Source organism: Rhinoderma darwinii, assembly GCF_050947455.1.
Source record: "Rhinoderma darwinii isolate aRhiDar2 chromosome 2 unlocalized genomic scaffold, aRhiDar2.hap1 SUPER_2_unloc_30, whole genome shotgun sequence".
Taxonomy (NCBI): Eukaryota; Metazoa; Chordata; class Amphibia; order Anura; family Rhinodermatidae; genus Rhinoderma; species Rhinoderma darwinii.
In genome coordinates, this window is record NW_027461697.1 from 49194 (window position 1) to 76551 (window position 27358).

The following is a 27358-nucleotide window of genomic DNA, read 5'->3' on the forward strand; positions in this document are numbered from 1 at the left end:
CGAAATCAGGTCCCTTAGATGCTCCGGACAGGCCAAGCCAAGCAAATCCGGATTACCGGACTAAGGCTTGCTGGCGTGCGTGAACGCCAGGAGTGGCGAGGTGAGCAGTCCTGAACAGCCGCCGCCCCCGACGATTTGTTGCCATCTCCACTTGATAGAGCACTGCTGGGAAGTGATTCCCCTCCCACTTTAATCCATAGTCCTATTTAATCTATTGTGAAACAAAATCTAAACGACATAATAAAAAGTCAACCTCACCACGGATTCCCAGACAGTCTCCCACACTGGTACTAGCGAGGCCTTAAGCTGTGTAACTTCTGCGATCTGATGAGAGCAGGCACATTCAACTTAGAATGGCCATTGACATTAAATGCTTTAATCCATAGTCCTTTTTAATCGATTGTGAAACAAAATCTAAACGACATAATAAAAAGTCAACTGCACCACGGATTCCCAGACAGTCTCCCACACTGGTACTAGAGAGGCCTTAAGCCGTGTAACTTCTGCGATCTGACGAGAGCAGGCACATTCAGCTTAGAATGGCATTGACATTAAATGCTTTAATCCATAGTCCTTTTTAATCGATTGTGAAACAAAATCTAAACCACATAATAAAAAGTCAACCGCACCACGGATTCCCAGACAGTCTCCCACACTGGTACTAGCGAGGCCTTAAGCTGTGTAACTTCTGCGATCTGACGAGAGCAGGCACATTCAGTTTAGAATGGCCATTGACATTAAATGCTTTAATCCATAGTCCTTTTTAATCGATTGTGAAACAAAATCTAAACGACATAATAAAAAGTCAACCGCACCACGGATTCCCAGACAGTCTCCCACACTGGTACTAGCAAGGCCTTAAGCTGTGTAACTTCTGCGATCTGACGAGAGCAGGCACATTCAGCTTAGAATGGCCATTGACATTAAATGCTTTAATCCATAGTCCTTTTTAATCGATTGTGAAACAGAATCTAAACGACATAATAAAAAGTCAACCGCACCACGGATTCCCAGACAGTCTCCCACACTGGTACTAGCGAGGCCTTTAGCTGTGTAACTTCTGCGATCTGACGAGAGCAGGGACATTCAGCTTAGAATGGCCATTGACATTAAATGCTTTAATCCATAGTCCTTTTTAATCGATTGTGAAACAAAATCTAAACGACATAGTAAAAATTCAACTGCACCACGGATTCCCAGACAGTCTCCCACACTGGTACTAGCGAGGCCTTAAGCTGTGTAACTTCTGCGATCTGACGAGTGCAGGCACATTCAGCTTAGAATGGCCTTTGATGTTAAATGCTTTAATCCATAGTCCTATTTAATCTATTATGAAACTAAATCTAAACGACATAATAAAAAGTCAACCGCACCACGGATTCCCAGGCAGTCTCCCACACTGGTACTAGCGAGGCGTTAAGCTGTGTAACTTCTGCGATCTAACGAGAGCAGGCACATTCAGCTTAGAATGGCCATTGACATTAAATGCTTTAATCCATAGTCCTTTTTAATCGATTGTGAAACAAAATCTAAACGACATAATAAAAAGTCAACCGCACCACGGATTCCCAGACAGTCTCCCACACTGGTACTAGCGAGGCCTTAAGCTGTGTAACTTCTGCGATCTGACGAGAGCAGATATATTCAGCTTAGAATGGCCATTGACATTAAATGCTTTAATCCATAGTCCTTTTTAATCGATTGTGAAACAAAATCTAAACGACATAATAAAAATTCAACCGCACCACGGATTCCCAGACAGTCTCCCACACTGGTACTAGCGAGGCCTTAGGCTGTGTAACTTCTGCGATCTGACGAGAGCAGGCACATTCAGCTTAGAATTGCCATTGACATTAAAAGCCTTAATCCATAGTCCTATTTAATCTATTGTGAAACAAAATCTAAACAACATAATAAAAAGTCTACTGCACCACGGATTCCCAGACAGTCTCCCACACTGGTACTAGCAAGGACTTAAGCTGTGTAACTTCTGCGATCTGACGAGAGCAGGGACATTCAGCTTAGAATGGCCATTGACATTAAATGCTTTAATCCGTAGTCCTGTTTAATCGATTGTGAAAGAAAATCTAAACGACATAATAAAAATTAAACCGCACCACGGATTCCCAGACAGTCTGCCACACTGGTACTAGCGAGGCCTTAAGCTGTGTAACTTCTGCGTTCTGACGACAGCAGGCACATTCAGCTTAGAATGGCCATTGACGTTAAATGCTTTAATCCATAGCCCTATTTAATCTATTGTGAAACAAAATCTAAACAACATAATAAAAAGTCAACCGCAACACGGATTCCCAGACAGTCTCCCACACTCGTACTAGCGAGGCCTTAAGCTGTGTAACTTCTGCGATCTGACGAGAGCAGGCACATTCAGCTTAGAATGGCCATTGACATTAAATGCTTTAATCCATAGTCCTTTTTAATCGATTGTGAAACAAAATCTAAACGACATAATAAAAAGTCAACCGCACCACGGATTCCCAGACAGTTTCCCACACTGGTACTAGCGAGGCCTTAAGCTGTGTAACTTCTGCAATCTGACGAGAGCAGGCACATTCAGCTTAGAATGGCCATTGACATGAAATGCTTTAATCCATAGTCCTTTTTAATCGATTGTGAAACAAAATCGAAACGACATAATAAAAAGTCAACCACACCACGGATTCCCAGACAGTCTCCCCCACTGGTACTAGCGAGGCAGTAAGCTGTGTAACTTCTGCGATCTGACGAGAGCAGGGACATTCAGCTTAGAATGGCCATTGACATTAAATGCTTTAATCCATAGTCCTTTTTAATCGATTGTGAAACAAAATCTAAACGACATAATAAAAATTCAACCGCACCACGGATTCCCAGACAGTCTCCTACACTGGTACTAGCGAGGCCTTAAGCTGTGTGACTTCTGCGATCTGACGAGAGCAGGCACATTCAGCTTAGAATGGCCATTGACGTTAAATGCTTTAATCCATAGTCCTATTTAATCTATTGTGAAACAAAATCTAAACGACATAATAAAAAGTCAACCGCACCACGGATTCCCAGACAGTCTCCCACACTGGTACTAGCGAGGCGTTAAGCTGTGTAACTTCTGCGATCTAACGAGAGCAGGCACATTCAGCTTAGAATGGCCATTGACATTAAATACTTTAATCCATAGTCCTTTTTAATCGATTGTGAAACAAAATCTAAACGACATAATAAAAAGTCAACCGCACCACGGATTCCCAGACAGTCTCCCACACTGGTACTAGCGAGGCCTTAAGCTGTGAAACTTCTGCGATCTGACGAGAGCAGGCACATTCAGCTTAGAATGGCCATTGACATTAAAAGCCTTAATCCATAGTCCTATTTAATCGATTGTGAAACAAAATCTAAACGACATAATAAAAAGGCAACCGCACCACGGATTCCCAGACAGTCTCCCACACTGGTACTAGCGAGGCGTTAAGCTGTGTAACTTCTGCGATCTGACGAGAGCAGGGACATTCAGCTTAGAATGGCCATTGACATTAAATGCTTTAATCCATAGTCCTGTTTAATCGATTGTGAAAGAAAATCTAAACGACATAATAAAAATTCAACCGCACCACGGATTCCCAGACAGTCTCCCACACTGGTACTAGCGAGGCCTTAAGCTGTGTAACTTCTGCGATCTGACGAGAGCAGGGACATTCAGCTTAGAATGGCCATTGACATTAAATGCTTTAATCCATAGTCCTTTTTAATCGATTGTGAAACATAATCTAAACGACATAATAAAAATTCAACCGCACCACGGATTCCCAGACAGTCTCCCACACTGGTACTAGCGAGGCCTTAAGCTGTGTAACTTCTGCGATCTGACGAGAGCAAGAACATTCAGCTTAGAATGGCCATTGACGTTAAATGCTTTAATCCATAGTCCTATTTAATCTATTGTGAAACAAAATCTAAACGACATAATAAAAAGTCAACCGCACCACGGATTCCCAGACAGTCTCCCACAATGGTACTAGCGAGGCGTTAAGCTGTGTAACTTCTGCGATCTAACGAGAGCAGGCACATTCAGCTTAGAACGGCCATTGACATTAAATGCTTTAATCCATAGTCCTTTTTAATCGATTGTGAAACAAAATCTAAACGACATAATAAAAAGTCAACCGCACCACGGATTCCCAGACAGTCTCCCACACTGGTACTAGCGAGGCCTTAAGCTGTGTAACTTCTGCGATCTGACGAGAGCAGGCACATTCAGCTTAGAATGGCCATTGACATTAAAAGCCTTAATCCATAGTCCTATTTAATCTATTGTGAAACAAAATCTAAACAACATAATAAAAAGTCAACCGCACCACGGATTCCCAGACAGTCTCCCACACTGGTACTAGCGAGGCCTTAAGCTGTGTAACTTCTGCGATCTGACGAGAGCAAGCACATTCAGCTTAGAATGGCCATTGACATTAAATGCTTTAATCCATAGTCCTTTTTAATCGATTGTGAAACAAAATCTAAACGACATAATAAAAAGTCAACCGCACCACGGATTCCCAGACAGTCTCCCACACTGGTACTAGCGAGGCCTTAAGCTGTGTAACTTCTGCGATCTGACGAGAGCAGGCACATTCAGCTTAGAATGGCCATTGACATTAAATGCTTCAATCCATAGTCCTTTTTAATCGATTGTGAAACAAAATCTAAACGACATAATAAAAAGTCAACCGCACCACGGTTTCCCAGACAGTCTCCCACACTGGTACTAGCGAGACCTTAAGCTGTGTAACTTCTGCGATCTGACGAGAGCAGGGACATTCAGCTTAGAATGGCCATTGACATTAAATGCTTTAATCCATAGTCCTTTTTAATCGATTGTGAAACAAAATCTAAACGACATAATAAAAATTCAACCGCACCACGGATTCCCAGACAGTCTCCCACACTGGTACTAGCGAGGCCTTAAGCTGTGTAAGTTCTGCGATCTGACGAGAGCAGGCACATTCAGCTTAGAATGGCCATTGACGTTAAATGCTTTAATCCATAGTCCTATTTAATCTATTGTGAAACAAAATCTAAACGACATAATAAAAAGTCAACCGCACTACGGTTTCCCAGACAGTCTCCCACACTGGTACTAGCGAGGCGTTAAGCTGTGTAACTTCTGTGATCTAACGAGAGCAGGCACATTCAGCTTAGAATGGCCATTGACATTATATGCTTTAATCCATAGTCCTTTTTAATCGATTGTGAAACAAAATCTAAACGACATAATAAAAAGACAACAGCACCACGGATTCCCAGACAGTCTCCCACACTGGTACTAGCGAGGCCTTAAGCTGTGTAACTTCTGCGATCTGACGAGAGCAGGCACATTCAGCTTAGAACGGCCATTGACGTTAAAAGCCTTAATCCATAGTCCTATTTAATCTATTGTGAAACAAAATCTAAACAACATAATAAAAAGGCAACCGCACCACGGATTCCCAGACAGTCTCCCACACTGGTACTAGCGAGGCCTTAAGCTGTGTAACTTCTGCGATCTGACGACAGCAGGGACATTCAGCTTAGAATGGCCATTGACATTAAATGCTTTAATCCATAGTCCTTTTTAATCGATTGTGAAACAAAATCTAAACGACATAATAAAAATTCAACCGCACCACGGATTCCCAGACAGTCTCCCACACTGATACTAGCGAGGCCTTAAGCTGTGTAACTTCTGCGTTCTGACGAGAGCAGGCACATTCAGCTTAGAATGGCCATTGACGTTAAATGCTTTAATCCATAGTCCTATTTAATCTATTGTGAAACAAAATCTAAACAACATAATAAAAAGTCAACCGCACCACGGATGCCCAGACAGTCTCCCACACTGGTACTAGTGAGGCCTTAAGCTGTGTAACTTCTGCGATCTGACGAGAGCAGGCACATTCAGCTTAGAATGGCCATTGACATTAAATGCTTTAATCCATAGTCCTTTTTAATCGATTGTGACACAAAATCTAAACGACTTAATAAAAATTCAACCGCACCACGGATTCCCAGACAGTCTCCCACACTGGTACTAGCGAGGCCTTAAGCTGTGTAACTTCTGCGATCTGACGAGAGCAGGGACATTCAGCTTAGAATGGCCTTTGACATTAAATGCTTTAATCCATAGTCCTTTTTAATCGATTGTGAAACAAAATCTAAACGACATAATAAAAAATCAACCGCACCATGGATTCCCAGACAGTCTCGCACACTGGTACTAGCGAGGCCTTAAGCTGTGTAACTTCTGCGATCTGACGAGAGCAGGAACATTCAGCTTAGAATGGCCATTGACATTAAATGCTTTAATCCATAGTCCTTTTTAATCGATTGTGAAACAAAATCTAAACGACATAATAAAAATTCAACCACACCACGGATTCCCAGACAGTCTCCCACACTGGTACTAGCGAGGCCTTAAGCTGTGTAACTTCTGCGATCTGACGAGAGCAGGCACATTCAGCTTAGAATGGCCATTGACGTTAAATGCTTTAATCCATAGTCCTATTTAATCGATTGTGAAACAAAATCTAAACGACATAATAAAAAGTCAACTGCACCACGGATTCCCAGACAGTCTCCCACACTAGTACTAGCGAGGCATTAAGCTGTGTAACTTCTGCGATCTGACGAGAGCAGGCACATTCAGCTTAGAATGGCCATTGACATTAAAGGCTTTAATCCATAGTCCTTTTTAATCGATTGTGAAACAAAATATAAACGACATAATAAAGTCAACCGCACCACGGATTCCCAGACAGTCTCCCACACTGGTACTAGCGAGACCTTAAGCTGTGTAACTTCTGCGATCTGACGAGAGCAGGCACATTCAGCTTAGAATGGCCATTGACATTAAAAGCCTTAATCCATAGTCCTATTTAATCTATTGTGAAACAAAATCTAAACAACATAATAAAAAGTCAACCGCACCATGGATTCCAAGAGAGTCTCCCACACTGGTACTAGCGAGGCCTTAAGCTGTGTAACTTCTGCGATCTGACGAGAGCAGGGACATTCAGCTTAGAATGGCCATTGACATTAAATGCTTTAATCCATAGTCCTTTTTAATCGATTGTGAAACAAAATCTAAACGACATAATAAAAATTCAACCGCACCATGGATTCCCAGACAGTCTCCCACATTAGTACTAGCCAGGCCATAAGCTGTGTAACTTCTGCGATCTGACGAAAGCAGGCACATTCAGCTTAGAATGGCCATTGACGTTAAATGCTTTAATCCATAGTCTTATTTAATCTATTGTGAAACAAAATCTAAACGACATAATAAAAAGTCAACCGCACCACGGATTCCCAGACAGTCCCCCACACTGGTAATAGCGAGGACTTAAGCTGTGTAACTTCTGCGATCTGACGAGAGCAGGCACATTCAGCTTAGAATGGCCATTGACATTAAATGCTTTAATCCATAGTCCTTTTTAATCTATTGTGAAACAAAATCTAAACGACATAATAAAAAGTCAACTGCACCACAGATTCCCAGACAGTCTCCCACCCTGGTACTAGTGAAGCCTTAAGCTGTGTAACTTCTGCGATCTGACGAGAGCAGGCACATTCAGCTTAGAATGGCCATTGACATTAAATGCTTTAATCCATAGTCCTTTTTAATCTATTGTGAAACAAAATCTAAACGACATGATAAAAAGTCAACCGCACCACGGATTCCCAGACAGTCTCCCACACTTATACTAGCGAGGCCTTAAGCTGTGTAACTTCTGCGATCTGACGAGAGCAGGGACATTCAGCTTAGAATGGCCATTGACATTAAATGCTTTAATCCATAGTCCTTTTTAATCGATTGTGAAACAAAATCTAAACGACATAATAAAAATTCAACTGCACCACGGATTCCCAGACAGTCTCTCACACTGGTACTAGCGAGGCCTTAAGCTGTGTAACTTCTGCGATCTGACGAGAGCAGGCACATTCAGCTTAGAATGGCCATTGACATTAAATGCTTTAATCCATAGTCCTATTTAATCTATTGTGAAACAAAATCTAAACGACATAATAAAAAGGCAACCGCACCACGGATTCCCAGACAGTCTCCCACACTGGTACTAGCGAGGCGTTAAGCTGTGTAACTTCTGCGATCTAACGAGAGCAGGAACTTTCAGCTTAGAACGGCCATTGACATTAAATGCTTTAATCCATAGTCCTTTTTAATCGATTGTGAAACAAAATCTAAACGACATAATAAAAAGTCAACCGCACCACGGATTCCCAGACAGTCTCCCACACTGGTACTAGCGAGGCCTTAAGCTGTGTAACTTCTGCGATCTGACGAGAGCAGGCACATTCAGCTTAGAATGGCCATTGACATTAGAAGCCTTAATCCATAGTCCTATTTAATCTATTGTGAAACAAAATCTAAACAACATAATAAAAAGTCAACCGCACCACGGATTCCCAGACAGTCTCCCACACTAGTACTAGCGAGGCCTTAAGCTGTGTAACTTCTGCGATCTGACGAGAGCAGGCACATTCAGCTTAGAATGGCCATTGACATTAGAAGCCTTAATCCATAGTCCTATTTAATCTATTGTGAAACAAAATCTAAACGACATAATAAAAACTCAACTGCACCACGGATTCCCAGACAGTCTCCCACACTGGTACTAGTGAGGCCTTAAGCTGTGTAACTTCTGCGTTCTGACGAGAGCAGGCACATTTAGCTTAGAATGGCCATTGACATTAAATGCTTTAATCCATAGTCCTTTTTAATCGATTGTGAAACAAAATCTAAACGACATAATAAAAAGTCAACCGCACCACAGATTCCCAGACAGTCTCCCACACTGGTACCAGCGAGGCCTTAAGCTGTGTAACTTCTGCGGTCTGACGAGAGCAGGCACATTCAGCTTAGAATGGCCATTGACGTTAAATGCTTTAATCCATAGTCCTATTTAATCTATTGTGAAACAAAATCTAAACGACATAATAAAAAGTCAACCGCACCACGGATTCCCAGACAGTCTCCCACAATGGTACTAGCGAGACCTTAAGCTGTGTAACTTCTGCGATCTGACGAGAGCATGGACATTCAGCTTAGAATGGCCATTGACATTAAATGTTTTAATCCATAGTCCTTTTTAATCGATTGTGAAACAAAATCTAAACGACATAATAAAAATTCAACCGCTCCACGGAATCCCAGACAGTCTCCCACACTGGTACTAGCGAGGCCTTAAGCTGTGTAACTTCTGCGATCTGACGAGAGCAGGCACATTCAGCTTAGAATGGCCATTGACTTTAAATGCTTTAATCCATAGTCCTATTTAATCTATTGTGAAATAAAATCGAAACGACATAATAAAAAGTCAACCGCACCACGGATTCCCAGACAGTCTCCCACACTGGTACTAGCGAGGCCTTAAGCTGTGTAACTTCTGCGATCTGACGAGAGCAGGCACATTCAGCTTAGAATGGCCATTGACATTAAATGCTTTAATCCATAGTCCTTTTTAATCGATTGAGAAACAAAATCTAAACGACATAATAAGAAGTCAACCGCACCACGGATTCCCAGACAGTCTCCCACACTGGTACTAGCGAGGCCTTAAGCTGTGTAACTTCTGCGATCTGACGAGAGCATGGACATTCAGCTTAGAATGGCCATTGACATTAAATGTTTTAATCCATAGTCCTTTTTAATCGATTGTGAAACAAAATCTAAACGACATAATAAAAATTCAACCGCTCCACGGAATTCCAGACAGTCTCCCACACTGGTACTAGCGAGGCCTTAAGCTGTGTAACTTCTGCGATCTGACGAGGGCAGGCACATTCAGCTTAGAATGGCCATTGACTTTAAATGCTTTAATCCATAGTCCTATTTAATCTATTGTGAAACAAAATCTAAACGACATAATAAAAAGTCAACCGCACCACGGATTCCCAGACAGTCTCCCACACTGGTACTAGCGAGGCGTTAAGCTGTGTAACTTCTGCGATCTAACGAGAGCAGGGACATTCAGCTTAGAATGGCCATTGACATTAGATGCTTTAATCCATAGTCCTTTTTAATCGATTGTGAAATAAAATCGAAACGACATAATAAAAATTCAACCGCACCACGGATTCCCAGACAGTCTCCCACACTGGTACTAGCGAGGCCTTAAGCTGTGTAACTTCTGCGATCTGACGAGAGCAGGCACATTCAGCTTAGAATGGCCATTGATGTTAAATGCTTTAATCCATAGTCCTATTTAATCAATTGTGAAACAAAATCTAAACGACATAATAAAAAGTCAACCGCTCCACAGATTCCCAGACAGTCTCCCACACTGGTACTAGCGAGGCCTTAAGCTGTGTAACTTCTGCGATCTGACGAGAGCATGGACATTCAGCTTAGAATGGCCATTGACATTAAATGTTTTAATCCATAGTCCTTTTTAATCGATTGTGAAACAAAATCTAAACGACATAATAAAAATTCAACCGCTCCACGGAATCCCAGACAGTCTCCCACACTGGTACTAGCGAGGCCTAAAGCTGTGTAACTTCTGCGATCTGACGAGAGCAGGCACATTCAGCTTAGAATGGCCATTGACTTTAAATGCTTTAATCCATAGTCCTATTTAATCTATTGTGAAATAAAATCGAAACGACATAATAAAAAGTCAACCGCACCACGGATTCCCAGACAGTCTCCCACACTGGTACTAGCGAGGCCTTAAGCTGTGTAACTTCTGCGATCTGACGAGAGCAGGCACATTCAGCTTAGAATGGCCATTGACATTAAATGCTTTAATCCATAGTCCTTTTTAATCGATTGAGAAACAAAATCTAAACGACATAATAAGAAGTCAACCGCACCACGGATTCCCAGACAGTCTCCCACACTGGTACTAGCGAGGCCTTAAGCTGTGTAACTTCTGCGATCTGACGAGAGCATGGACATTCAGCTTAGAATGGCCATTGACATTAAATGTTTTAATCCATAGTCCTTTTTAATCGATTGTGAAACAAAATCTAAACGACATAATAAAAATTCAACCGCTCCACGGAATTCCAGACAGTCTCCCACACTGGTACTAGCGAGGCCTTAAGCTGTGTAACTTCTGCGATCTGACGAGGGCAGGCACATTCAGCTTAGAATGGCCATTGACTTTAAATGCTTTAATCCATAGTCCTATTTAATCTATTGTGAAACAAAATCTAAACGACATAATAAAAAGTCAACCGCACCACGGATTCCCAGACAGTCTCCCACACTGGTACTAGCGAGGCGTTAAGCTGTGTAACTTCTGCGATCTAACGAGAGCAGGGACATTCAGCTTAGAATGGCCATTGACATTAGATGCTTTAATCCATAGTCCTTTTTAATCGATTGTGAAATAAAATCGAAACGACATAATAAAAATTCAACCGCACCACGGATTCCCAGACAGTCTCCCACACTGGTACTAGCGAGGCCTTAAGCTGTGTAACTTCTGCGATCTGACGAGAGCAGGCACATTCAGCTTAGAATGGCCATTGATGTTAAATGCTTTAATCCATAGTCCTATTTAATCAATTGTGAAACAAAATCTAAACGACATAATAAAAAGTCAACCGCACCACAGATTCCCAGACAGTCTCCCACACTGGTACTAGCGAGGCCTTAAGCTGTGTAACTTCTGCGATCTGACGAGAGCAGGCACATTCAGCTTAGAATGGCCATTGACATTAAAAGCCTTAATCCATAGTCCTATTTAATCTATTGTGAAACAAAATCTAAACAACATAATAAAAAGCCAACCGCACCACGGATTCCCAGATAGTCTCCCACACTGGTACTAGCGAGGCCTTAAGCTGTGTAACTTCTGCGATCTGACGAGAGCAGGGACATTCAGCTTAAAATGGCCATTGACATTAAATGCTTTAATCCATAGTCCTTTTTAATCGATTGTGAAACAAAATCTAAACGACATAATAAAAAGTCAACCGCACCACGGATTCTCAGACAGTCTCCCACACTGGTACTAGCGAGGCCTTAAGCTGTGTAACTTCCGCGTTCTGACGAGAGCAGGCACATTCAGCTTAGAATAGCCATTGTGAAAGCAAAAATATTTTCCAAAGTGTTTTAGACTTAATGTATATCTTATATACTTATATCCTTATATGCTTGTACAAGTTAGTTATATTAGAAGGTAGATGCTCTGGGACTTTAAGGAGTAGTGCCGTGTGCAAAGCACTATGCAGCAATAATAATAATTAAAATGGAGAATCATAGTGCGTGTGCAAAACACTACGCAGCAATAATAAGAATTAAAATGGAGAATCAGTGCTGTGTGCAAAGCTACGCAGCAATAATTGGGAAGATGAGGGAACGGCCCCCCTAAGAGCCAATTAAGTTGTGGAACTTTATCTAAACTTTCTGACTCATTTGTTGTTGAAATTTTGTTATAAATATCCGTGCTGATAAGAATAAAGTAGAAGCATTTTCATACAGTAACGTGTCTGTGTGTTTTTGCTACTCCGAGCTGCTCGTATTCATAGGATGATTTTTAAAAGCTAATTTGGAGCTGGATGGAACTCAAGGCGTAGTGTATGCTAGAATTGCATTCACAGTTTATGGCGCCCGAACAGGGACTGCGGCACTAGGAGCCAGAGACCACCCGAACCAGGCAGAGGAGACCGGACGGGAACGTGTAGACCAAGAGCTGCAGCATAGTGTAAGAAGATTTGATTCTCACATTTTGCTCTGCATCTCCCCGTCTGGCCCCCCCTATTTTCGGATGACTAAGGCTCCACCTTAGGGAGTAAGGTATGAAGCCGCAGTTCCAGAACCCTGTACTCCCTTAGAAAGTAAGTGCCTGACTTCCATCTCAGTTTGTGTGAAAGAGGAAACTCCTGTTAGAAGTCAGTTTAGTTTGTTATACTTCTAATCTATTTTGTGTGTGTGTGCGTGTTGGAAAGGGCTGCTCAAAGAGGAAACTCCTGTTAGAAGTCAGTTTAAGTTATTTTTAGGGTTGAAAGGATACCCAGTTTAGTTAGTTTGATTTCTGGGGTGAAAGAGACCCAGAATAGTAGTTTAGTTTGATTTCTGGGGTGAAAGAGACCCAGAATAGTAGTTTAGTTTGATTTCTGGGGTGAAAGAGACCCAGAATAGTAGTTTAGTTTGATTTCTGGGGTGAAAGAGACCCAGAATAGTAGTTTAGTTTGATTTCTGGGGTGAAAGAGACCCAGAATAGTAGTTTAGTTTGATTTTTGGGGTGAAAGAGACCCAGAACACTTTGATTTTTGGGGTGAAAGAGACCCAGAACAATTAGACTTTTGGGGTGAAAGAGACCCAGAAGATTTTAGGGTGAAAGAGACCCAGAATAGTAGTATTAGACTTTTGGGGTGAAAGAGACCCAGAAGATTTTGGGGTGAAAGAGACCCAGAATAGTAGTATTAGATTTTTGGGGTTGAAAAGAGACCCAGTTTAGTTGTATTAGAAGTTGTTTGCATGAGCGTGCGTGTCTGTTGGACTTGTCTAAATTTCAGTATAATAAAATAAAAGATAAAGAAACCCGGGAGTTTGCTGGTCTGATGGAGAGGTCTGGCTTTGCATCTGTGAATTACAAAAAAACCGCGGTAGGTAAGGAGCTTATTCTTACACCATTCACACATGTATTGCGTAAGCCTCAAAATTTAGCTGCCACTTTATCCAGCAGTGGTATGAAAGATGAATCCAAAAAGGTATGTTGAAACTTTCTGTGTAATGAAAGGTTGCAGAGGTGCGTACGTGATTTTGAACTGTTGATATGAAATACATGAGAGAATTTTTGCCAGCAATTATATTGTTAAAACAGAGGAAAAATAAAAAAATTGTGAGAAGTGTAAGACCTCCCCCTTGGAATGCAGTGACGTAGCGCATGGCGGAGAGAAGTCGTAACTCACATGTGAAGTATTTGAAATGAAAGGATTGTAGTACCAGACGTTATATCCCGGCAGTGAGGGGTTTGTAGATGTGTGAAATGAATGTGACTAACTCCTGTTTGATTCAATGGAGGTTTGTAAAGTATGTGAAGGCAAAATAACACACTGTAAGGAAAAAGATTGTTGAAGAGGCTGGCAGCCGTACGATGGGAAGTTTGCATGTGATAAAGACAATGGTTTGTGGAATGTTGAGAAATGGAGTGGAGTGGCCAGGACAAGGCATAAGTTAAAATGACCAAGCAGGTGATTACAGGTGGTGACAAGAGAGTTGATGTGAGAAAGAACAATTTGGAAAAAGGTGTAAATTTTGATAGGAAGAGTGAAGGAAACGGAGCAGCCGGGTACATTGCAGTGACTAACATGGGTCAGAACGGTGTGGAGTGTAACATGTGTGATGTGATGAGACATCTGTGTGATGTGTGGAGTGTAACATGTGTGATGTGATGTGACATCTGTGTGATGTGTGGAGTGTAACATGTGTGATGTAATGAGACATCTGTGTGATGTATGCAATGTAACGTGTGATGTGATGAGACATCTGTGTGATGTGTGGAGTGTAACATGTGTGATGTGATGTGACATCTGTGTGATGTGTGGAGTGTAACATGTGTGATGTGATGTGACATCTGTGTGATGTGTGGAGTGTAACATGTGTGATGTAATGAGACATCTGTGTGATGTATGCAATGTAACATGTGTGATGTGATGAGACATCTGTGCGATGTATGTAATGTAACATGTGTGATGTGATGAGACATCTGTGTGATGTGTGTAATGTAACATGTCTGAAGTTTGAAACTAATGGCCACACTATAAAGAAGAACTATATTGTATGTTCTTATCTTGAACAGCAGTAATGTCTAAAATTCCTAGTGTTTTGTGTATGGGGTTAAAAATCCGAATGGAATGTTTCTTATCTTCGCGCACGCGCAGTCGTCTGTAACTACACCAAGCGAGAAAAATATAACAGCCGGCTGGATCTGTCTATAAAAAGATAAAATTTACACTGCAGATTTATGTGTTATAATGTGATAAGATTTAATGTTGGAATGTTTTGATGTTGATTCAAATGAATTAAAATACAGATATTGTGAGACACGGGGTCTTGAAAATGTATGTACCCCCTCTGTTCCCTATTCTTATGTACAGCTTATTGGTTTGCAGTAATTAATATTACCAGATATATCATTTTCTGTTTTATTGAATAACTAATTACATTTGTTTTGTTTTTGTTTTCACACATGAGGCACGTGCTATGGGGCTGCCTAAATGTTATTTTTGAAAATGTGAGATGTTTTACAGGTAAATGGTTGCAGGTCATTTTAAAGATAAAATGTATTTTTGTCAGGAGAAAGTAATTTTTTTTGTTCCAGGCTGTTGTGTATTACAAGGGGTTAAATTAGTGCCCCCCCAATAGAGTGTTTAATCTCATTATGTTAATATGTAGTTTTGAACCCTGCTACATTATTTTCGCAGAGTCCAAATAGGAGGGAATGTTGAAGGGACTGATCAGGTAGTTTTTGTTTTTTTTTTGTTCTCCTTTTTACAGGCAATTTTGTAGCCCCTTCGCAGCCAGAGGGAGCTATGCCAAGCACTGCCCTATCCCAGTGGCTGAGAAAGATTTCCCAATGTTGAAGGGACTGATCAGGTCGTTTTGTTTTGTGTTTTATTTTGTTTTGAATTAATGAATTTGGTTCTAGGAGATGTACAAAATGTGTATGAGCTTCAAGGACCATCCCCCTCCAGCATATTTACACAGGAGGCAGAGGTGACGTCACTCACAGATGAGTCTTTACAGATTTAGATGGGGAGAAGGAAAAATAAAAAAAAATAAAAATAACATTTTTGTCGGAACATTGTTTATTTTATGCCAGATTTCAGTAACATATTTTGTTTGTTTTTGTATTAATCAGGTATTTACAGGACCTGGTGGGTGGGATTTACAAGTGTTCTGGATTATCAGATGAATGTGGAACAATAAAACTCCATCCTTTTGAAATGTTCTATCTATATGTGACATGGGTTTCCAATGTAAATTTGTAATAAAGAGATATTTTATCATACAGCATGTGTAGAACAGGATACGAGGCACAAGGTAAATTACCCAGAAACCACTCTCACCTTCTTGTTCATCTCAAGGAGCAGAGCTGGAGGTGCTCGCTGAGGCTTGTAACCTGGCAGAAGGTAAGACGGCTGACATTTACACTGACTCTAGGTACGCTTTTGGCATCGCCCACAATTATGGGCCCATTGGTAGTAGGAACTTTATTGGATCATCGGGTAAGCCAATTGACAGAGCAAGAGAAGACAGACATGACAACAAGAGAATGTGCAGCCAGGTCGCAGTAAATTGGCTTGTCCCTGGATACAATAATGCCACCACTAGGTTTGTAGCAGCCTGCATGATGTGCGCACGGCATGACATAGGTAAAACAGCAAAGGTACCTGTGAAAAGTGCAGCCCGGCCAGATTACCCGTCCCAGCGACTGCAGAACATACAACTACCCGAGGTAGAAGTGTATGACAATGTGCTCGTGTGTGTAGACCTGTTCTCAGGGAGGCCTGAAGCCCGGCCTGTATCGTCCCCACTGCAGAACTTGTGTGTAGTGACAGGGGAATAGTGTTCTCCAAAATATTGAACTGATGTTTGTACAATAAGATGTCAGTAGTTCTCCAAATGTTGTCCCAAATTTAGTTTGTTTAATAACTGTATTCAAGAAGTAAAAACTGTGGTTACGTTTTATGTAGAGTTCTAGACCAGCGTGCCTCAGTATTAGACTATAGGAGGCGTCAGATAAAGGTACAGAAATGGAATATTCCCATTTGAAAACATTTTTATTTATTCCTTTTTTTTGTTGTTGTTGGAAAGGAAAATTGTGAAAAGAAGATTGTGTGCAGTGTATGTGTGTATGTATATGTATATATATATATATATATATATATATATATATATATATATATATATATATATATATATATATATATATATATGTGTGTGTATGTGTATGTATGTATATATATATGTATATATATAAGAAAAATGAGTTTGCATGTATCACTTCTAGTTATTGCTCAATGTGAACGTTTAATGTAAAGATGTTATTTGTTAATGTTTTTTTTCCCCCTAATTGAATTATCTAATTAAGATCAATTAATAATTATGCGATGAAAAAGTTTGTTCTCCACAGGAAGAGTCCAACTGGGAGCGGAAGGCGTGAGAACCAGATTCTGACAGAATGTGGACGGATAAGGGAACGTGAACCGGTAACACCCAAGGCACTCTTGATAGCACTTGTATTGATGGTGTATGACCTCACATATGCTCCAAGACTGCAAGGATCGATTTGGTCTAATTGGTATGTCCCAGGCTTTACAGCTGGTGCTGCTAAATTCTGTTAGAGCTGTTTGATTTGCCTACAGAACAGTCCTGGTAGACCGGTGTCAACCTTATCATACCCGCATCCCACAAAGAGAACAGACCTTGAGAGGCCTTCCCATGCAATACAAATTAGAGTAGGAAAAATTGGTTTGCGACATTTGTCAGATAAACATGTGGAATCTGTGTATATTTTGGTGAGCTGGAAATGTTCCAGGCAATCAGCTCAGATCAAGGTACAAATCCTGCTGAAAAGAGTGACACCAAGTGCAAATGAAATGTACCCAATAATTACATATCTTCTAGGTGCCCTGTCCATTGGAGCAGAGAAGTTTTTCATATATAAAAGGTGTTTGTTTGTTTGATTTAGTTTAAGGGCCTGACATTGTTATTGTATGTACTTAGAACAACTTTTATAGTACGTAGATGTTATTACCAGATTAGTAACAATTGACAAGGGTTGGGGTTCCCCAGCAAGTGCCAGTAAACATGAACTAAAAGATTTTTAATACGATGAACTCCATTACTGAGATGTGGCAAACGCAGCCGGAGCCAGTACAACGCGTTTGTCATGAACTGACGGAAGTGTCACAATTCCAAGCAGCCGCCCAGACAAGTAAGAAGACAGCTGAGCGGAGGGTTTGTGGGGTCACAATAACACCCCACTAATCCGCCTACGTGGGATCTCACACCAGGCTCACAGCATGAGGTGTTGTGTATAGCCCGGTGACGTATACTAAGAGAGACGGTGTCTGACAGACGAGAAGGACCAAACCAAGTCCTGATGACATCAGCAAAGATCAAAGTAAAGACCAAAGACCTGAGTGAATCTGTCAGCAGTATCAAGCGTTTTAATAAGTAAGTGACTAGGAGGGGGTAATCATAAATACCCCATTGGACACCACTGTGCAGTCTGACTCCACAATTGTATGGGTTACCCTGAGGCCGACAGTCAGTGAAGAACAGAAGATAGAAGAGGATGATGATGATAATGATGATGTACAAGACTTGTCAATACACTAGTGGGACCCCATACCCAAACTGGACATTGGTGATGGCATCATATAAGTTGTGGCCCTATTTATATATAGTTTGAGTATTATAATCATAATATATAATTTCTGTAATTAAAATATGAGAAAAGGGAGGGTTTGTAAAGGACGGTTTATTTGCTTATATTCTCTGTATGAAATTACATTGTGAATTATCAAGCAGGATGCCGAATTACAAAGATATGTATGATGTGAAAGTGATTATGATAATGTTTAAATGATTTAGTTTTGTGCAGCAGCCATTTTGTCTGGAGTTCCCATCTTGGTTCTTTTGTAGTGAATAAGAAAGTCATTTCCTTTAACACAAGTTATGTTGATTTCATATGTTTTATCTTTGATTTTGGGCTCCCATATGAAGTTTGTAGAGAAAGAACAGGGAGTGAGAAGGGAGAGTGGCAAATATGCTTGTGGGAGAGCCTCCCGCATCTTACAGAAAATGTTTGTATATAGAGATAAAACCACAGAGTGTATGTATGGTTACGGAGGACCCAACACACTAAAACCTTTTTATTACAGGTACCCTTTTCTGGATGTACATTTAATGTTAGTTATATAGAATCAGTGGCGGATTATCATATGGGCGTTTCGGGCGGCCGCCCGGGGCCCGAGGCTTCCAGGGGGCCCATGGCAGCCCGAAACGCACATTATCTCGTAAATCTATTCAGCGCGCTAGCGCTGCTAACGGCCGAAGATGGGGAGGAGCAGGGAATTCGCCGGGATCCAGGGGTAGGACACGCCTCCCTGACAGTGCGGGCCGCCGCCATTGAGTAACAGAACAGCGACGGACGGCTGTTCTGTTACTCCAAAGCAGCAAGAGAAGAGCCGGCGGGCGGTCACTGGCGCTGAGGTCAGTACAGGATTATCCTCCTGCCCAACTGGTTCCCGACCGCTGGCTGTATTTTTACGGCCAGCGGTCAGGGACGGGTGCTTAAAACCCGAGCCATAGACTTTCTACGGCTCGGGTTTTAACTTGCTTCCCGCGCGATCGGGCAGCTGAATGTCGGGTCTCCGGCTGTCAGTGACTGCCGGGGACCCTGAGGAGAAGACAGAAGCAGCTTTCGCTGCTTCTGTCTTCTCCGATGTCTTCCTACACAGCGTTCAATGAACGCTGTGTACAGGAATAGAGACAGCAGCAGCGGCGCTGTCTCTATTCCTCCCGGTGATCATGTGACAGGTCACATGATCGCCGGGTGCCGTTAGTGGCAGACTGTTGCTGGGTCTTACTAGACCCAGCACAGCCCTATTAGTGACAATCGTCACTGTGAGAGGGTTGATTTCCCCTGTAACTGGGGCTGCTGTGCAGCTCCAGTTAAAGTTGAAAAACATGGTGTAAAACAAAGAGAAAGTAGATATAAAGTTCCCCAAAGGTCTTTTTTGACCTTTGAGGATCAGAACATAGTAATAAAAAATAGTAAAGTGCAAAAAAAATAAATAATAATAAATACACATAAAATACCCACCCCAAAAAAAACGTTCCCCCCCGCCAATCATTGTTGTAACGCTAGCGCTGACCCAATTACCCTAATATAGACATGTAATATATTAAAATTTACGGTAGACAATGACGATCACAGATAAAAGGTCTATTTTAGGGTAAAACAATGTTATTACCAAAAAAAAATAGCTGAAACGTAAAAAAGCTTCTTTTTTTACTATTATTTTCAAACTTTATGAATAAAAATTCTAAAATGGCAAAAAATGTGTGCATAAAAACGATAAAAAACGAAACCTGCATTGTCTACGGAAAAAACGTCGCAAAAATAACGTCGGTTTTATTTTTTTTTAATAAAAATGTGTGTTTGGTGCAACTTTGTAATTACGTTTTATTAAAAAATATTTTCACTTTTTGAGATACAGCTGCTTTGTATCCTGTATCCGTCAGGTCAGCAGGACTGACGGGATCAGTGAAACGGGCCCTGCGCTAAATTATAATCTTAGATGTGATAGATTTGAGGTGGATCCTGCGTGTCACTGATCCCGTCAGTCCTGCTGACCTGACGGATACAGGATACAAAGCAGCCGTATCTCAAAAAGTAAAAATATTTTTTAATAAAATCAATCAATCACACTGATACACAGACATACTATATATATATATATAATTATAATATAAAGTTTTAAAATGTGTACATAACCTTGTGGCACTATATACAAGGGGGAGCGCTGTGTGGCACTATATACAAGGGGGAGCTCTGTGTGGCACTATATACAAGGGGGAGCGCTGTGTGACACTATATACAAGGGGGAGCGCTGTGAGGCACTATATACAAGGGGGAGCGCTGTGAGGCACTATATACAAGGGTGAGCGCTGTGTGGCACTATATACAAGGGGGAGCTCTGTGTGGCACTATATACAAGGGGGAGCGCTGTGTGACACTATATACAAGGGGGAGCGCTGTGTGGCACTATATACAAGGGGGAGCTCTGTGTGGCACTATATACAAGGGGGAGCGCTGTGTGACACTATATACAAGGGGGAGCGCTGTGAGGCACTATATACAAGGGGGAGCGCTGTGAGGCACTATATACAAGGGGGAGCGCTGTGAGGCAAGGGGGGGCTGTGTAGTGCTATCCACCGTGGTATGTGTGTGGCGCTCTTTATAGGGGGGGCTTTTTGGTGCTATTTACAAGAGGGGGAGGGCTGTGTGGCGCTCTCTACAGGGGGGCTGTATGGCACTATCTATAGGGGGTTGTGTGTAACGCTCTCTACGAGGGGGATGTGTGATATATAGAGGGGGCTGTGTATGGCGATATCTATGGGGGTGTGTAATATCTACAGGGGCTGTGTGTGGCACTATGTACAGGGGGCTGTGTGTATGGTGTTTTACAGTGTGTGGTATTATATTCAGGCGCGCAGTGTTTGGTGCTATTATATTTAGGGGTACACTATGTGGCACCATGATAACTTTATTTTCGTTTATAGGTGTGGAAATGTTGGAAAAGTGAGGAGACGTCTAAGTGGCAAATTCTGCAGAAATGAGTCATGGCCGGGAGAAGTCGTCATGAGCGCTGGACCGGATGGAGAAGAAAAGAGGAAAAAAACTACTAGAATCTGAGACGTCGTCACCTGTGAGTCACTAGATTTATAGAGAATCTGTCACCTCTCCTGACATGTTTATTATAGGAAATCCTTGTATTTCACAAAAAGTCTTTCTGCGGTCCAGGACTGATAGACAATTCCCCTTGTCAGAAGGTTGTGTCCCTGCACAGTGTGATCCTGTCAGTATGTAGGGACACCGCGCTGTGACAAGGGGAATCGTAACACTGTTAATGCTTGCCCAAAAAGGTAGTGTTAAAAATAGTTACGGTGAGGAAGGGGGGCCCAAGTTTGGGTAACAGCCCAGGGCCCATGGTCTACTTAATCCGCCACTGTATAGAATGGAAGAACCAGACTATTGTATTTCTCCCGGATTTGGATGAGATTGTAAGCACAGTATGGGTACCGGACCCATTGCCAACACTTAATATTAGTTTCCCCTTAGATGAGTTGAACAAAGTTCTAAAAGACGCAGAAGAGTTAAAAGAGATGGTTAGGAGACATAATGTTACACTACAAACAGTCAAAATGAATGCTGTTATAAGTGGGAAGACATTTAGGATCCCAGATTAAGGAGGACACGGCTCATCACTGGTATGATATATATGTACTGTACACAGGGTTTTCTGCCAGTTCAGTGTTAAGCTATTTATTCCAACTATTAATATGTATTATGATTGTTTTTGTTATTATGACTTGTTTTAATTGTTATGTGTTTTATAAGATACGGAGAGCTTTCACAGCGAGGTCTCTGGAGATAAGTGACAGGTTGTTGTGAAATTAGAGGCAGGTAAAGATTACCAGACCTATAAAGTCACAAAAGGGGGGAAATGTGAAAGCAAAAATATTTTCCAAAGTGTTTTAGACTTAATGTATATCTTATATACTTATATCCTTATATGCTTGTACAAGTTAGTTATATTAGAAGGTAGATGCTCTGGGACTTTAAGGAGTAGTGCCGTGTGCAAAGCACTACGCAGCAATAATAATAATTAAAATGGAGAATCATAGTGCGTGTGCAAAACACTACGCAGCAATAATAAGAATTAAAATGGAGAATCAGTGCTGTGTGCAAAGCTACGCAGCAATAATTGGGAAGATGAGGGAACGGCCCCCCTAAGAGCCAATTAAGTTGTGGAACTTTATCTAAACTTTCTGACTCATTTGTTGTTGAAACTTTGTTATAAATATCCGTGCTGATAAGAATAAAGTAGAAGCATTTTCATACAGTAACGTGTCTGTGTGTTTTTGCTACTCCGAGCTGCTCGTATTCATAGGATGATTTTTAAAAGCTAATTTGGAGCTGGATGGAACTCAAGGCGTAGTGTATGCTAGAATTGCATTCACACCATTGACGTTAAATGCTTTAATCCATAGTCCTATTTAATCTATTGTGAAACAAAATCTAAACGACATAATAAAAAGTCAACCGCACCACGGATTGCCAGACAGTCTCCCACACTGGTACTAGCGAGGCCTTAAGCTGTGTAACTTCTGCGATCTGACGAGAACAGGGACATTCAGCTTAGAATGGCCATTGACATTAAATGCTTTAATCCATAGTCCTTTTTAATCGATTGTGAAACAAAATCTAAACGACATAATAAAAATTCAACCGCACCACAGATTCCCAGACAGTCTCCCACATTAGTACTAGCGAGGCCTTAAGCTGTGTAACTTCTGCGTTCTGTCAAGAGCAGGCACATTCAGCTTAGAATGGCCATTGACGTTAAATGCTTTAATCCATAGTCCTATTTAATCTTTTGTGAAACAAAATCTAAACGACACAATAAAAAGTCAACCGCACCGAAGATTCCCACACTGGTACTAGCGAGGCCTTAAGCTGTGTAACTTCTGCGATCTAACGAGAGCAGTCACATTCAGCTTAGAATGGCCATTGACATTAAATGCTTTAATCCATAGTCCTTTTTAATCGATTGTGAAACAAAATCTAAACGACATAATAAAAAGTCAACCGCACCACGGATTCCCAGAAAGTCTCCCACACTGGTACTAGCGAGGCCTTAAGCTGTGTAACTTCTGCGATCTGACGAGAGCAGGCACATTCAGCTTAGAATGGCCATTGACATTAAATGCTTTAATCCATAGTCCTTTTTAATCGATTGTGAAACAAAATCTAAACGACATTATAAAAAGTAAACTGCACCACGGATTCCCTGAATGTCTCCCACACTGGTACTAGCGAGGCCTTAAGCTGTGTAACTTCTGCGATCTGACAAGAGCAGGCACATTCAGCTTAGAATGGCCATTGACATTAAATGCTTTAATCCATAGTCCTATTTAATCTATTGTGAAACAAAATCTAAACGACATAATAAAAAGGCAACTGCACCACGGATTCCCAGACAGTCTCCCACACTGGTACTAGCGAGGCGTTAAGCTGTGTAACTTCTGCGATCTAACGAGAGCAGGCACATTCAGCTTAGAATGGCCATTGACATTAAATGCTTTAATCCATAGTCCTTTTTAATCGATTGTGAAACAAAATCTAAACGACATAATAAAAAGTTAACCGCACCACGGATTCCCAGACAGTATCCCACACTGGTACTAGCGAGGCCTTACGCTGTGTAACTACTGCCATCTGACGAGAGCAGGCACATTCAGCTTAGAATGGCCATTGACATTAAAAGCCTTAATCCATAGTCCTATTTAATCTATTGTGAAACAAAATCTAAACAACATAATAAAAAGTCAACCGCACCACGGCTTCCCAGACAGTCTCCCACACTGGTACTAGCGAGGCCTTAAGCTGTGTAACTTCTGCGATCTGACAAGAGCAGGGACATTCAGCTTAGAATGGACATTGACATTAAATGCTTTAATCCATAGTCCTTTTTAATCGATTGTGAAACAAAATCTAAACGACATAATAAAAATTCAACCGCACCACGGATTCCCAGACAGTCTCCCACACTGGTAATAGGGAGGCCTTAAGCTGTGTAACTTCTGCGATCTAAAGAGAGCAGGCACATTCAGCTTAGAATGGCCATTGACATTAAATGAGTTAATCCATAGTCCTTTTTAATCGATTGTGAAACAAAATCTAAACGACATAATAAAAAGTCAACCGCACCACGTATTTCCCAGACAGTCTCCCACACTGGTACTAGCGAGGCCTTAAGCTGTGTAACTTCTGCGATCTGACGAGAGCAGGGACATTCAGCTTAGAATGGCCATTGACATTAAATGCTTTAATCCATAGTCCTTTTTAATCGATTGTGAAACAAAATCTAAACGACATAATAAAAATTCAACCGCACCACGGATTCCCAGACAGTCTCCCACACTGGTACTAGCGCGGCCTTAAGCTGTGTAACTTCTGCGATCTGACGAGAGCAGGGACATTCAGCTTAGAATGGCCATTGACTTTAAATGCTTTAATCCATAGTCCTTTTTAATCGATTGTGAAACAAAATCTAAACGACATAATAAAAATTCAACCGCACCACGGATTCCCAGACAGTCTCCCACACTGGTAATAGGGAGGCCTTAAGCTGTGTAACTTCTGCGATCTGACGAGAGCAGGGGCATTCAGCTTAGAATGGCCATTGACATTAAATGCTTTAATCCATAGTCCTTTTTAATCGATTGTGAAACAAAATCTAAACGACATAATAAAAATTCAACCGCACCACGGATTCCCAGACAGTCTCCCACACTGGTACTAGCGCGGCCTTAAGCTGTGTAACTTCTGCGATCTGACGAGAGCAGGGACATTCAGCTTAGAATGGCAATTGACATTAAATGCTTTAATCCATAGTCCTTTTTAATCGATTGTGAAACAAAATCTAAACGACATAATAAAAATTCAACCGCACCACGGATTCCCAGACAGTCTCCCACACTGGTACTAGCACGGCCTTAAGCTGTGTAACTTCTGCGATCTGACGAGAGCAGGCACAATCAGCTTAGAATGGCCATTGACATTAAATGCTTTAATCCATAGTCCTATTTAATCTATTGTGAAACAAAATCTAAACGACATAATAAAAAGTCAACCGCACCACGGATTCCCAGACAGTCTCCCACACTGGTACTAGCGAGGCGTTAAGCTGTGTAACTTCTGCGATCTAAAGAGAGCAGGCACATTCAGCTTAGAATGGCCATTGACAAAAAATGCTTTAATCCATAGTCCTTTTTAATCGATTGTGAAACAAAATCTAAACGACATAATAAAAAGTCAACCACACCACGGATTCCCAGAAAGTCTCCCACACTGGTACTAGCGAAGCCTTAAGCTGTGTAACTTCTGCGATCTGACGAGAGCAGGCACATTCAGCTTAGAATGGCCATTGACATTAAATGCTTTAATCCATAGTCCTTTTTAATCGATTGTGAAACAAAATCTAAACAACATAATAAAAATTCAACCGCACCACGGATTCCCAGACAGTCTCCCACACTGGTACTAGCGAGGCCTTAAGCTGTATAACTTCTGCGATCTGACGAGAGCAGGCACATTCAGCTTAGAATGGCCATTGACATTAAATGCTTTAATCCATAGTCCTATTTAATCTATTGTGAAACAAAATCTAAACGACATAATAAAAATTCAACCGCACCACAGATTCCCAGACAGTCTCCCACACTGGTACTAGCGAGGCCTTAAGCTGTGTAACTTCTGCGATCTGACGAGAGCAGGCACATTCAGCTTAGAATGGCCATTGACATTAAAAGCCTTAATCCATAGTCCTATTTAATCTATTGTGAAACAAAATCTAAACAACATAATAAAAAGTCAACCGCACCACGGATTCCCAGACAGTCTCCCACACTGGTACTAGCGAGGCCTTAAGCTGTGTAACTTCTGCGATCTGACGAGAGCAGGGACATTCAGCTTAGAATGGCCATTGACATTAAATGCTTTAATCCATAGTCCTTTTTAATCGATTGTGAAACAAAATCTAAACGACATAATAAAAATTCAACCGCACCACGGATTCCCAGACAGTCTCCCACACTGGTACTAGCGAGGCCTTAAGCTGTGTAACTTCTGCGTTCTGACGAGAGCAGGCACATTCAGCTTAGAATGGCCATTGACGTTAAATGCTTTAATCCATAGTCCAACAAAATCTAAACGACATAATAAAAAGTCAACCGCACCACGGATTCCCAGCCAGTCTCCCACACTGGTACTAGCGAGGCCTTAAACTGTGTAACTTCTGCGACCTGACGAGAGCAGGCACATTCAGCCTAGAATAGCCATTGACATTAAATGCTTTAATCCATAGTCCTTTTTAATCGATTGTGAAACAAAATCTAAACTACATAATAAAAAGTCAACCGCACCACGGATTCCCAGACAGTCTCCCACACTGGTACTAGCGAGGCCTTAAGCTGTGTAACTTCTGTGTTCTGACGAGAGCAGGCACATTCAGCTTAGAATGGCCATTGACGTTAAATGCTTTAATCCATAGTCCTATTTAATCTATTGTGAAACAAAATCTAAACAACATAATAAAAAGTCAACCGCACCACGGATTCCCAGCCAGTCTCCCACACTGGTACTAGCGAGGCCTTAAGCTTTGTAACTTCTGCGATCTGACGAGAGCAGGCACACTCAGCTTAGAATGGCCATTGACGTCAAATACTTTAATCCATAGTCCTATTTAATCTATTGTGAAACAAAATCTAAACAACATAATAAAAAGTAAACCGCACCACGGATTCCCAGCCAGTCTCCCACACTGGTACTAGCGAGGCCTTAAGCTGTGTAACTTCTGCGATCTGACGAGAGCAGGCACATTCAGCTTAGAATGGCCATTGACGTCAAATGCTTTAATCCATAGTCCTTTTTAATCGATTGTGAAACAAAATCTAAACGACATAATAAAAATTCAACCGCACCACGGATTGCCAGACAGTCTCCCACACTGGTATTAGCGAGGCCTTAAGCTGTGTAACTTCTGCGATCTGACGAGA

General features: G+C 41.5%; 72 pseudogenes; all 72 read right to left on the reverse strand.

The window, feature by feature from the left end:
• Positions 1-246: 246 nt before the first annotated feature.
• On the reverse strand, positions 247-365 carry LOC142676866 (5S ribosomal RNA; annotated as a pseudogene).
• A 67-nt stretch (positions 366-432) lies between these two features.
• On the reverse strand, positions 433-550 carry LOC142676449 (5S ribosomal RNA; annotated as a pseudogene).
• A 67-nt stretch (positions 551-617) lies between these two features.
• Positions 618-736, reverse strand: LOC142676712 (5S ribosomal RNA; annotated as a pseudogene).
• A 67-nt stretch (positions 737-803) lies between these two features.
• Positions 804-922, reverse strand: LOC142676620 (5S ribosomal RNA; annotated as a pseudogene).
• Positions 923-989: 67 nt separating this feature from the next.
• LOC142676682 (5S ribosomal RNA) lies at positions 990-1108 on the reverse strand (annotated as a pseudogene).
• A 67-nt stretch (positions 1109-1175) lies between these two features.
• On the reverse strand, positions 1176-1294 carry LOC142676507 (5S ribosomal RNA; annotated as a pseudogene).
• A 67-nt stretch (positions 1295-1361) lies between these two features.
• Positions 1362-1480, reverse strand: LOC142676957 (5S ribosomal RNA; annotated as a pseudogene).
• Positions 1481-1547: 67 nt separating this feature from the next.
• LOC142676615 (5S ribosomal RNA) lies at positions 1548-1666 on the reverse strand (annotated as a pseudogene).
• A 67-nt stretch (positions 1667-1733) lies between these two features.
• LOC142676436 (5S ribosomal RNA) lies at positions 1734-1852 on the reverse strand (annotated as a pseudogene).
• Positions 1853-1919: 67 nt separating this feature from the next.
• LOC142676413 (5S ribosomal RNA) lies at positions 1920-2038 on the reverse strand (annotated as a pseudogene).
• A 253-nt stretch (positions 2039-2291) lies between these two features.
• Positions 2292-2410, reverse strand: LOC142676423 (5S ribosomal RNA; annotated as a pseudogene).
• Positions 2411-2477: 67 nt separating this feature from the next.
• LOC142676904 (5S ribosomal RNA) lies at positions 2478-2596 on the reverse strand (annotated as a pseudogene).
• Positions 2597-2849: 253 nt separating this feature from the next.
• LOC142676849 (5S ribosomal RNA) lies at positions 2850-2968 on the reverse strand (annotated as a pseudogene).
• Positions 2969-3035: 67 nt separating this feature from the next.
• LOC142677024 (5S ribosomal RNA) lies at positions 3036-3154 on the reverse strand (annotated as a pseudogene).
• A 67-nt stretch (positions 3155-3221) lies between these two features.
• Positions 3222-3340, reverse strand: LOC142676876 (5S ribosomal RNA; annotated as a pseudogene).
• Positions 3341-3407: 67 nt separating this feature from the next.
• On the reverse strand, positions 3408-3526 carry LOC142676468 (5S ribosomal RNA; annotated as a pseudogene).
• A 67-nt stretch (positions 3527-3593) lies between these two features.
• On the reverse strand, positions 3594-3712 carry LOC142676855 (5S ribosomal RNA; annotated as a pseudogene).
• A 67-nt stretch (positions 3713-3779) lies between these two features.
• On the reverse strand, positions 3780-3898 carry LOC142676938 (5S ribosomal RNA; annotated as a pseudogene).
• A 67-nt stretch (positions 3899-3965) lies between these two features.
• On the reverse strand, positions 3966-4084 carry LOC142676519 (5S ribosomal RNA; annotated as a pseudogene).
• A 67-nt stretch (positions 4085-4151) lies between these two features.
• On the reverse strand, positions 4152-4270 carry LOC142676662 (5S ribosomal RNA; annotated as a pseudogene).
• A 67-nt stretch (positions 4271-4337) lies between these two features.
• Positions 4338-4456, reverse strand: LOC142676631 (5S ribosomal RNA; annotated as a pseudogene).
• Positions 4457-4523: 67 nt separating this feature from the next.
• On the reverse strand, positions 4524-4642 carry LOC142676675 (5S ribosomal RNA; annotated as a pseudogene).
• A 67-nt stretch (positions 4643-4709) lies between these two features.
• On the reverse strand, positions 4710-4828 carry LOC142676865 (5S ribosomal RNA; annotated as a pseudogene).
• A 67-nt stretch (positions 4829-4895) lies between these two features.
• Positions 4896-5014, reverse strand: LOC142676999 (5S ribosomal RNA; annotated as a pseudogene).
• A 253-nt stretch (positions 5015-5267) lies between these two features.
• On the reverse strand, positions 5268-5386 carry LOC142676550 (5S ribosomal RNA; annotated as a pseudogene).
• Positions 5387-5453: 67 nt separating this feature from the next.
• On the reverse strand, positions 5454-5572 carry LOC142676523 (5S ribosomal RNA; annotated as a pseudogene).
• Positions 5573-5639: 67 nt separating this feature from the next.
• Positions 5640-5758, reverse strand: LOC142676911 (5S ribosomal RNA; annotated as a pseudogene).
• Positions 5759-5825: 67 nt separating this feature from the next.
• On the reverse strand, positions 5826-5944 carry LOC142676900 (5S ribosomal RNA; annotated as a pseudogene).
• A 67-nt stretch (positions 5945-6011) lies between these two features.
• On the reverse strand, positions 6012-6130 carry LOC142676401 (5S ribosomal RNA; annotated as a pseudogene).
• Positions 6131-6383: 253 nt separating this feature from the next.
• LOC142676930 (5S ribosomal RNA) lies at positions 6384-6502 on the reverse strand (annotated as a pseudogene).
• Positions 6503-6569: 67 nt separating this feature from the next.
• LOC142676880 (5S ribosomal RNA) lies at positions 6570-6688 on the reverse strand (annotated as a pseudogene).
• Positions 6689-6753: 65 nt separating this feature from the next.
• On the reverse strand, positions 6754-6872 carry LOC142676710 (5S ribosomal RNA; annotated as a pseudogene).
• Positions 6873-6939: 67 nt separating this feature from the next.
• LOC142676380 (5S ribosomal RNA) lies at positions 6940-7058 on the reverse strand (annotated as a pseudogene).
• A 253-nt stretch (positions 7059-7311) lies between these two features.
• LOC142676420 (5S ribosomal RNA) lies at positions 7312-7430 on the reverse strand (annotated as a pseudogene).
• Positions 7431-7497: 67 nt separating this feature from the next.
• On the reverse strand, positions 7498-7616 carry LOC142676650 (5S ribosomal RNA; annotated as a pseudogene).
• A 67-nt stretch (positions 7617-7683) lies between these two features.
• Positions 7684-7802, reverse strand: LOC142677055 (5S ribosomal RNA; annotated as a pseudogene).
• Positions 7803-7869: 67 nt separating this feature from the next.
• On the reverse strand, positions 7870-7988 carry LOC142676402 (5S ribosomal RNA; annotated as a pseudogene).
• Positions 7989-8241: 253 nt separating this feature from the next.
• On the reverse strand, positions 8242-8360 carry LOC142676687 (5S ribosomal RNA; annotated as a pseudogene).
• Positions 8361-8427: 67 nt separating this feature from the next.
• On the reverse strand, positions 8428-8546 carry LOC142676601 (5S ribosomal RNA; annotated as a pseudogene).
• A 67-nt stretch (positions 8547-8613) lies between these two features.
• Positions 8614-8732, reverse strand: LOC142677036 (5S ribosomal RNA; annotated as a pseudogene).
• Positions 8733-8799: 67 nt separating this feature from the next.
• On the reverse strand, positions 8800-8918 carry LOC142676935 (5S ribosomal RNA; annotated as a pseudogene).
• Positions 8919-8985: 67 nt separating this feature from the next.
• On the reverse strand, positions 8986-9104 carry LOC142676446 (5S ribosomal RNA; annotated as a pseudogene).
• Positions 9105-9357: 253 nt separating this feature from the next.
• On the reverse strand, positions 9358-9476 carry LOC142676699 (5S ribosomal RNA; annotated as a pseudogene).
• A 67-nt stretch (positions 9477-9543) lies between these two features.
• LOC142676913 (5S ribosomal RNA) lies at positions 9544-9662 on the reverse strand (annotated as a pseudogene).
• A 253-nt stretch (positions 9663-9915) lies between these two features.
• LOC142676391 (5S ribosomal RNA) lies at positions 9916-10034 on the reverse strand (annotated as a pseudogene).
• A 67-nt stretch (positions 10035-10101) lies between these two features.
• Positions 10102-10220, reverse strand: LOC142676713 (5S ribosomal RNA; annotated as a pseudogene).
• A 67-nt stretch (positions 10221-10287) lies between these two features.
• On the reverse strand, positions 10288-10406 carry LOC142676485 (5S ribosomal RNA; annotated as a pseudogene).
• A 253-nt stretch (positions 10407-10659) lies between these two features.
• LOC142676711 (5S ribosomal RNA) lies at positions 10660-10778 on the reverse strand (annotated as a pseudogene).
• Positions 10779-10845: 67 nt separating this feature from the next.
• LOC142676914 (5S ribosomal RNA) lies at positions 10846-10964 on the reverse strand (annotated as a pseudogene).
• Positions 10965-11217: 253 nt separating this feature from the next.
• On the reverse strand, positions 11218-11336 carry LOC142676392 (5S ribosomal RNA; annotated as a pseudogene).
• A 67-nt stretch (positions 11337-11403) lies between these two features.
• On the reverse strand, positions 11404-11522 carry LOC142676714 (5S ribosomal RNA; annotated as a pseudogene).
• Positions 11523-11589: 67 nt separating this feature from the next.
• Positions 11590-11708, reverse strand: LOC142676606 (5S ribosomal RNA; annotated as a pseudogene).
• Positions 11709-11775: 67 nt separating this feature from the next.
• On the reverse strand, positions 11776-11894 carry LOC142676868 (5S ribosomal RNA; annotated as a pseudogene).
• A 10941-nt stretch (positions 11895-22835) lies between these two features.
• LOC142676426 (5S ribosomal RNA) lies at positions 22836-22954 on the reverse strand (annotated as a pseudogene).
• Positions 22955-23381: 427 nt separating this feature from the next.
• LOC142676625 (5S ribosomal RNA) lies at positions 23382-23500 on the reverse strand (annotated as a pseudogene).
• Positions 23501-23753: 253 nt separating this feature from the next.
• On the reverse strand, positions 23754-23872 carry LOC142676466 (5S ribosomal RNA; annotated as a pseudogene).
• A 253-nt stretch (positions 23873-24125) lies between these two features.
• LOC142676433 (5S ribosomal RNA) lies at positions 24126-24244 on the reverse strand (annotated as a pseudogene).
• Positions 24245-24497: 253 nt separating this feature from the next.
• On the reverse strand, positions 24498-24617 carry LOC142676824 (5S ribosomal RNA; annotated as a pseudogene).
• A 67-nt stretch (positions 24618-24684) lies between these two features.
• Positions 24685-24803, reverse strand: LOC142676842 (5S ribosomal RNA; annotated as a pseudogene).
• A 67-nt stretch (positions 24804-24870) lies between these two features.
• On the reverse strand, positions 24871-24989 carry LOC142676524 (5S ribosomal RNA; annotated as a pseudogene).
• A 67-nt stretch (positions 24990-25056) lies between these two features.
• LOC142676761 (5S ribosomal RNA) lies at positions 25057-25175 on the reverse strand (annotated as a pseudogene).
• A 67-nt stretch (positions 25176-25242) lies between these two features.
• On the reverse strand, positions 25243-25361 carry LOC142676997 (5S ribosomal RNA; annotated as a pseudogene).
• A 67-nt stretch (positions 25362-25428) lies between these two features.
• On the reverse strand, positions 25429-25547 carry LOC142676422 (5S ribosomal RNA; annotated as a pseudogene).
• Positions 25548-25614: 67 nt separating this feature from the next.
• LOC142676768 (5S ribosomal RNA) lies at positions 25615-25733 on the reverse strand (annotated as a pseudogene).
• Positions 25734-25800: 67 nt separating this feature from the next.
• LOC142676738 (5S ribosomal RNA) lies at positions 25801-25919 on the reverse strand (annotated as a pseudogene).
• Positions 25920-25986: 67 nt separating this feature from the next.
• Positions 25987-26105, reverse strand: LOC142676892 (5S ribosomal RNA; annotated as a pseudogene).
• Positions 26106-26172: 67 nt separating this feature from the next.
• LOC142676560 (5S ribosomal RNA) lies at positions 26173-26291 on the reverse strand (annotated as a pseudogene).
• Positions 26292-26358: 67 nt separating this feature from the next.
• LOC142676639 (5S ribosomal RNA) lies at positions 26359-26477 on the reverse strand (annotated as a pseudogene).
• Positions 26478-26527: 50 nt separating this feature from the next.
• LOC142676440 (5S ribosomal RNA) lies at positions 26528-26646 on the reverse strand (annotated as a pseudogene).
• Positions 26647-26713: 67 nt separating this feature from the next.
• On the reverse strand, positions 26714-26832 carry LOC142676664 (5S ribosomal RNA; annotated as a pseudogene).
• Positions 26833-26899: 67 nt separating this feature from the next.
• Positions 26900-27018, reverse strand: LOC142676359 (5S ribosomal RNA; annotated as a pseudogene).
• A 67-nt stretch (positions 27019-27085) lies between these two features.
• LOC142676843 (5S ribosomal RNA) lies at positions 27086-27204 on the reverse strand (annotated as a pseudogene).
• Between the last annotated feature and the right edge of the window lie 154 nt (positions 27205-27358).